This window comes from Sinocyclocheilus rhinocerous, unplaced genomic scaffold, assembly GCF_001515625.1.
Source record: "Sinocyclocheilus rhinocerous isolate Xijiao unplaced genomic scaffold, SAMN03320098_v1.1 scaffold1441, whole genome shotgun sequence".
NCBI lineage: Eukaryota > Metazoa > Chordata > Actinopteri > Cypriniformes > Cyprinidae > Sinocyclocheilus > Sinocyclocheilus rhinocerous.
Window position 1 is genome coordinate 933,289 of NW_015654063.1, and position 7,458 is coordinate 940,746.

General features: G+C 38.5%; 1 pseudogene; it reads left to right on the plus strand.

Moving 5' to 3' along the window:
* Nucleotides 1-7,029, plus strand: part of LOC107716794 (alpha-1,3-mannosyl-glycoprotein 4-beta-N-acetylglucosaminyltransferase A-like) — a 54,269-nt pseudogene extending 47,240 nt beyond the window's left edge.
* Nucleotides 7,030-7,458: the final 429 nt, after the last annotated feature.

Below are 7,458 nucleotides of genomic sequence, written 5' to 3' on the forward strand. Positions count from 1 at the left end.
TAATTGTAGTGTCTGTTCTTTTACTGAACTAAATGATTTTTATTACTATAAAAAAATCAAAATGACGGTGAGGGTCGGTGACACGGTGGGCAAGTGACGTAACCGGTGTTGTGGCCTAACACCGGTATCACCGTCAGCACCGTCTATCGCGGCAAGCCTAATGAGGATGTTATTACTGGCTCTTCATGACTTTGCACAACTGTCAAATCATTCCTCTTGCTCTTAAAAGTACTCTAAAGTTACTGATTCTCTTCCACACAAACTTGCTATTGCTTCCTATTATCTTATAACATCTTGTCTTACCCTGTATCCTGTTTTCTTGTACCAAAGTGGCTTTTTTTCCAGTAGGTTTACTTAACATATTTATTTAACATCTTTTGTTGGGATTAATCAGGAATGCTGTCCCTTTAAGACGGAAGGCATGCATAATATTGACACGTTCAGTTTTCACCCACCTGTTTACGTTCACTTAATCCATAACCGACTGTATTTAGGTGAGATACTCTACACGATAGACATTTGGACTGCTGTGTGTGTATTTGAGCACTGAGAACTGATCGCGCGCTGTATATGAGAACTGAAGAAGTGGAGCGTGCGCAAGAGAGCGCACTTCTATCAGCGCGATTCCGCCTATCCCGCCTTCACTAACTTTAAGTTAATCAACGACGAATTGTGACTCCCGGGAAAAACGGGACGTCTGGTCACCTTATCCCTACCCCTTTCGGGTGCTGAGGCCATTGTTTCAGATTGCTAATTCGCGTTTTGGTAGCCTATCCATCCACTGCGGCTGCCATACTGAGACTAGATATGCAAACGTTAACGAATATTTTTCGTCATCATCTTCGTCGATCCAGATCCAACTCCTCCCACCTTACATATACCTAAACCTACCCGTCTCCACCCCCTTATCCCTAAACCCACCCATCTCCCAGAGCTCCAATCCTAAATTTACCAATCTCCACCCCCTAGATGTGGATCCAACCACGCCCCCTGGATCTTGTGTTCTGCAGTGAGGGGCTACTGGAATTTTCGGTCACACCTTATTTTTAAGGTCCAGTTCTCACTACTAACAAACCATTAACTATCACATTTGCCTCAATAAAATACTAATTTGCTGCTTATTAATGTAGGGTGGTTGTTAAATTTAGGTATTGGGTAGGATTAGGAAATGATGATATGACAGTGTCCTTTTTATGTTCATTATTTTGGTCTACTGTCTGTAGTTTCAGTTTCAGTAAATAATAAGCAGCACAACTATTTTCAACATTCATAATAATAAGGAAATGTTTTTGTTTTTTTTGAGCAGCACATCAGCTTTGATCATGTGACAAGTTACACAAAAATTAAATCTGTACCGGAGCTTTTTTTTTCTTCTTTTCTTTTTGTGATAGTAAAGGTCTTGTCATGTGATAAAGTCTTGTAATTGTGAGTGAACCTGCTGTAACGTAGGATCAATTTCAGACTTCTGTTATATTGTATCATTTCGTTTCGTACTGAAGACTGGAGTAATGGCTGCTGAAAATTAAGCTTTGCCATCACAGAAATAAACTACATTTAACAATATATTAAAATAAACTATTTTTCAATATTCCTGTTTTTACTCTATTTTTGAAGGCCCAAATCTCTCTCACACTGGTCGTGGTACATCAAACCATCCTTACAGTTGATCCTGTTAGTGAATAAGAGTATTTAGACGAGGTATTGGATAGATGGGAAATGGATGCGGACAGACAGTCATGCTATTCGCCCATTAATTTTCTTTGCCTAACAGAGTCCTGACCTGTTCAGAGTGTTTGTGTGAGTAGAAACAGTGCTAACAAGATGAAGTGTCAATTTACTTACGTGTGACTGAATTTAATTAGGAGCTCAAGTAGGGGCCTATTTATAGACCCCTTATCTGTGTGTTCTGGCTGCGCTATCTAAGTTCGCCTCAGTCTTGTCCATGTCCTGCCAGTGTTTGTACATGCGTGTTCATTAAAAATCCGTCTTTGATTGGCAGGTTCCTCTTTCGCAGTGGAAACCAGGAGCACCCAGGAGACAAAATCGAGAACACTACTGTCGAGATCCTGCCCTTTTCGGTAAATAAAAAACACACATCCTCAATTAGATTTTTACGGTTTCCTCTAAATGTTCAAACAAGCCCTGGGGTGACAGGTTTGTCAGAGTCTAACCGCAGGTTGACAGGTGTATCTGGCGTAGGTCTCCTGTGGTCTCCCTCGCAGGTTGAGCTACCGTCGTAATGAGGCAGCGTACTGCCATCCTGCTGTGATACAGAGCTTAAAAAGCGTTCGAATGGGCTTTGATGTTTGTTCTTGAAGATGTTCCTCGAATAAATGAGGCTGGTAATACATCTGAGTTTGTGTAAATGGGTTTGTGAGCTTGGTTTTTTTTATCATTGTATACAAACATTACTCCCACAGTTGTGTCTAACATTGTTAGCATAGTGCTAGTCCCTTTCAAACAGGCTCTTGACGTGCTTCTAAATGAGGATGTTATCTCTTGCAGGATGCTGAATTGAAGACCAAAGAGAAATACAAACAAACAGAGGACCGCTTCTATAAACTTGGTGAGTTGTTACAGTCATGCTCGAATCAGCAGTTTTGCACTTTAAGCAAATGATTGTTGTGCCTTCCTTGCAAATAGGAGAAACCAGTGTGCTGTATCTCTATAAAACAATGATGGCACTTATTCAGCATATGCTCAGTACATTTCTCTTGCTGCCTGAGGAAGTATTTCACTTTTCAACAAACTCATTTTGAGTTACAAGGGTTTTTTGGTTTACTCTTGTATTTTTTTTTTAGACCCTGTGTTTCTTATGATGCCTTTGAATTTGAATTTAAACTTGTATAGATTTTATTACAAACATAATTGACACTAAGATTTGTATGTTTCTTATGCTTACCAAGACTGCATTGATTTGATCAAAATATGTAAATACAATAGTAATGTGAAATATTATTACAATTTAAAAATATTTTAGTGTATTTTAATGTTTCCTTTAGAAATCATTCTAATATGCTGGTTGCTCTTTTGTTACATTATTATACTGTTATTTTTGATCAATTTAATGCATCTTTGCTGAAATTAACGCTGACCTCAAACTTTTGAACACTTATGTTGGTCCTATTAAGAGTTACACTTTCAGAACTCAAAGCTATAAAGAAATATATATGTACACACACAGTAAAGTGAAGTGACATGTGGCCAAGTATGGTGACCCATACTCGGAATTAGTGCTCTGCATTTATCCCATCCAAAGTGCACACACACAGCAGTGAACACCCACACACCGTGAACACACACCCGGAGCAGTGGGCAGCCATTTTTTTGCTGCGGCGCCCGGGGAGCAGTTGGGGGTTCGGTGCCTTGCTCAAGGGCACCTCAGTCGTGGTATTGAAGGTGGAAGAGAGCGCTGTACATTCACTCCCCTCACCTCCAATTCCTCGAACCCGCAACCTTTGGGTTACGAGTCCGACTCTCTAACCATTAGGCCACGACTTCCCCACAAAGTATAGATCGTTGCAATCTTTGCGAAACTGTAAAAGACACACATCTTCCGTTAAGTAAACCACAATCAACATCTCTCTCTTTCTTTCTTTTTTTCCACTAGATTTTTCCTGTACTGCGCTCTAGCTTACTTTCAAAGCATGGCACTGTGGTTATTGTGAATATTGTTCTCTTATGATAAATTGCTTCTGATTTTTTTTAAATTCAGAAGTCCCTTTGGAGAGAAGTGTCTGGCAAATAACTGAATACAAAATGTTACAATCTCTTCTGGTCTCCCCTTTAGAGATACATATGGTTTTTTTCTTTGTGTCTCTCTTTAGCTCAGTTTGAGAAAGGAGTGGCAGAGGGGACGGTTGACCCTGCCTTTAACCCTGTGGTGGCTGTTCGTCTGACGGTCCAGAAGAACTCCGCCGTGTGGGCAATTATTAGCGAGGTCTGTATGCTGCCTTTGGTTTAGGCCAGTCTAGGACTGCACAGTATCTATCATAGTATATGGTAGTTGAGATTTCGCTTTGCTATTGCTGTTGTAGGCTGCATTTATTATATTATGCATTAGTTTTGTTTAGATTCAGGAGTTGCATATGTGAAGCTCTTTTTGCACTAATGCCAGACTTATTTATTTATAATCTTATCTTTTGCTTTGTCTTTATCACTTTCAGGAAACACAACAGGAAAGAAACATCTTAATAAATAAAAGAAATACCTTTAATAAGAGTTATTCATAAATGGTCAATACCATGTGATTATTTAGTACATAAACGATTTTTCCATTGAATTTCCAGCACAAGTAACTATTTTATATATATATTTATTTATTTATATATACCACTCTTGTGATATGAAATTACGGTAACGCTTCAGTATAAGGACCAGTTCTCACTATTAACTAGTTGCTTATTAGCATGCCTACTATTAACATATTGGCTGATTATTAGTACTTATAAAGCACATATTCTGCATGACCATATTCTACATCTCTAATCCTACCCAATACCTAAACTTAACAACTATCTTACTAACCTTAGTAAGCAGCAAATTAGGAGTTTACTGAGGCAAAAGTCATAGTTAATGGTTTGTTAATAGCGAGAATTGGACCTTAAAGTAAAGTGTGACCGAAATGACACATCATTTGAGTTTTGGTTATACTGTCCAACCCTAGACCGATCGCATGCTCTCTCCCTCTTAATTCCTTTACTGGGAGTCATTTGAATAATATCTGCAGTTTCTGAATATCTTCTAAACTTGATGCTGTATTTAATGCATTCAAAATTGCCAACACTGTTTGCATTCCGGTGAAATGAGAGCTTATAAAAGATCATATTTTTCAGTTTTATCCACTTAAAACGTCTCATAGATAAGTGATGGTAGAAGATTTGGGTGGTATTGTGTTATTACAATGCTATTACTAATTTAGTAGTATTTTGATAAAGCATCAAGCCATACACCATACCTCTTCAGTGTTTTGCTTTTTTTTTTTTTTTTTTTCCCAGCCATAACAGTCAACATTGTCTGGCACATAAGGACATTTTGACAGATGCCTGGTTTAGTTTTGACACTGAAATCGCATATGTCCAAAATCAGAACACAGTTGACTGGACAGTAAAATTGCTTCAAACTAGACATGTTGTGTTGTTTTTTTTATTTGGTGATGTGCATAGATGATGTTCTTCATATGCCTGGTTCTTGACTGATGTTCTTTAATCTCTTGTCAGATCCATATCAAGAGGATACCTGGGTAACTACTGTATGTCTCCAGTGGCCGAGGCCCTCTGGTCACCAAGACAGGTTTGTGCTGCTCGCATCTACAGCGGATCAAGAGTGACCCTCACATTATCAGAGTGCGTGAAGGAACCCTGGCTTTATGTTCTTCACCTCTTAAACTTTGCTTTTTTCCTCTCTTTTTTTTGTCATTTAGTCTTCCTCTGGTAGTTTTGTCAATTTCTCTTCTCTTCTGCTTGCCTTTGCCTCTGTCGTCAGACTTTGTTTGACCTTTTACTATTCCCTGAATTCTGTTGTTTGAATGTGACTACTACTGTACAGAAAAAAAAAACACTTTTTGACAATGTTTTCAGACACTAAATTTGTGTCGTGAAGAATTACAATCATCGCTGTCATTAAGGTTTGAAGTTCAGGATTCAAGGCTGCACCAATGCTGGAGAATATGTGCCCAGCCCTACTGATGAAGAATGTCCTCAGCGCTCTGCCGTCATTGACTGTAACTGACCTTGGGACAGATAAACACGGCTGGATTTCGGCTGAGGGATGAACGAGTGGGACGACGGAAGGTTTTGTTTCGAAGTCTTTTTTTTTAGGTTTTAGGCCGTTGATGTTTGAAACTCTTTTAAGAACATTTCGAGACCAGTTTATTATTTTATTGACTGCTTTGCCAAAATCTAAAAACATATTTCTAAAAACAAACAGCATATCTTTGGGCCTCTACCTGGTCAACAGAAGTGGCTTTTCTTCCTCTGTGTTGGTTTAGTGTCAACGAATCAATCATGGCTTTCAATCTGAAGGTTTTTAATTGCTGGTGTTATTATTATTATGATGACGATCTATGAAGGTGAATTAATTTATTTGAAATAAATCTTTAATTTGTACAAAAGGTAAATGCTTTTATTTTATATTCTTTGGAAATGTATGATGTGGCAGAGAATGTATTGTGGCTTAAAGTCGAGTGATGGTTGATGTTTGTATCTGTGTAGTTGAGAAGGGTGCAGGGCCGCCCACTTCTGTGCCTTAACATCCAGTGTCCCAGTAGGGGGCCTGGTAAAGGACTGCCTTGCGCCCTGAGTCAAAACGCTTAAATCATCAATAGGACAGTTTGTTAGTTGCTTGATTTAAGTGAGACGTTCAAGCATGGCATGTCCATTTTTATGTTCCCGAGTCTTTCATGTCTTCATTTGTTCATTGAGCATTTTCCATCTCAAATAATCTGCTTTCATCACGTCAGTCAGAAAATGTTCTCCTTTCTATGCTGTATCTGAAGTATCTGAATGCTCAGAGAGTCATGATTAAGTCCAGATGGAATCTGCAGATTTTTATTTCTGCACAGAATGAATTTAAATGTGGTGAAATGATTCATGAAGCTGAGGGTACTACATTTTAATGGTAGCTGAAAGCACAATCTACAGAGTCCCTAAAGTGACATGGTGGTGGGGAAATAAAACGAGTTGATTTTTCAAAGATCTTGCTTCTCTCAAAGTGTTTGCATTCCACCAAGAAACTTTGTGTTCTTTCAGAAATGTTTTGCGTTCCCTGACAAACTTAAGGGTTAAGCCAAATATAGTATTAAGAGTTTTTAGCAAAAATAAATCGTAAAAACCTGAAATAATTCAGCCATACATTTTTCGCGCCATGAAAATAGCCACAGAAGCTGGCGTGGCGTTAAACACAAACAAACTTTGTGTTTGCTCAAAATACGTTTGTGATGGAAATATGAGGTAGGACCAAGAACTATTTTTCAGTACTTTGCGAGAGAACGCAAACGTTTTGCTAGATATTCAAAAGGTTTTGCAAGCGAATGCAAAGTTTCTTGGAGTTTTTAGCAAAAATAAATCGTAAAAACCTGAAATAATTCAGCCATACATTTTTCGCACCATGAAAATAGCCACAGAAGCTGGCGTGGCGTTAAACACAAACAAACTTTGTGTTTGCTCAAAATACGTTTGTGATGGAAATATGAGGTAGGACCAAGAACTATTTTTCAGTACTTTGCGAGAGAACGCAAAAGTTTTGCTAGATATTCAAAAGGTTTTGCAAGCGAATGCAAAGTTTCTTGGGGGAAAGGCAGCACTTTTTGCGAATTAATGCAAAAGATTTGTGAGCAAACGCAGATTTTATTGGGGGAACAGAGAATTTTTAAGAGAGCATTGCAAAAGTTTCTTGGGGGAGTGTAGTACTTTTGCATGTAAACGTAGAAGTTTTGCGAGCGATGCAATGCTTCTTGAG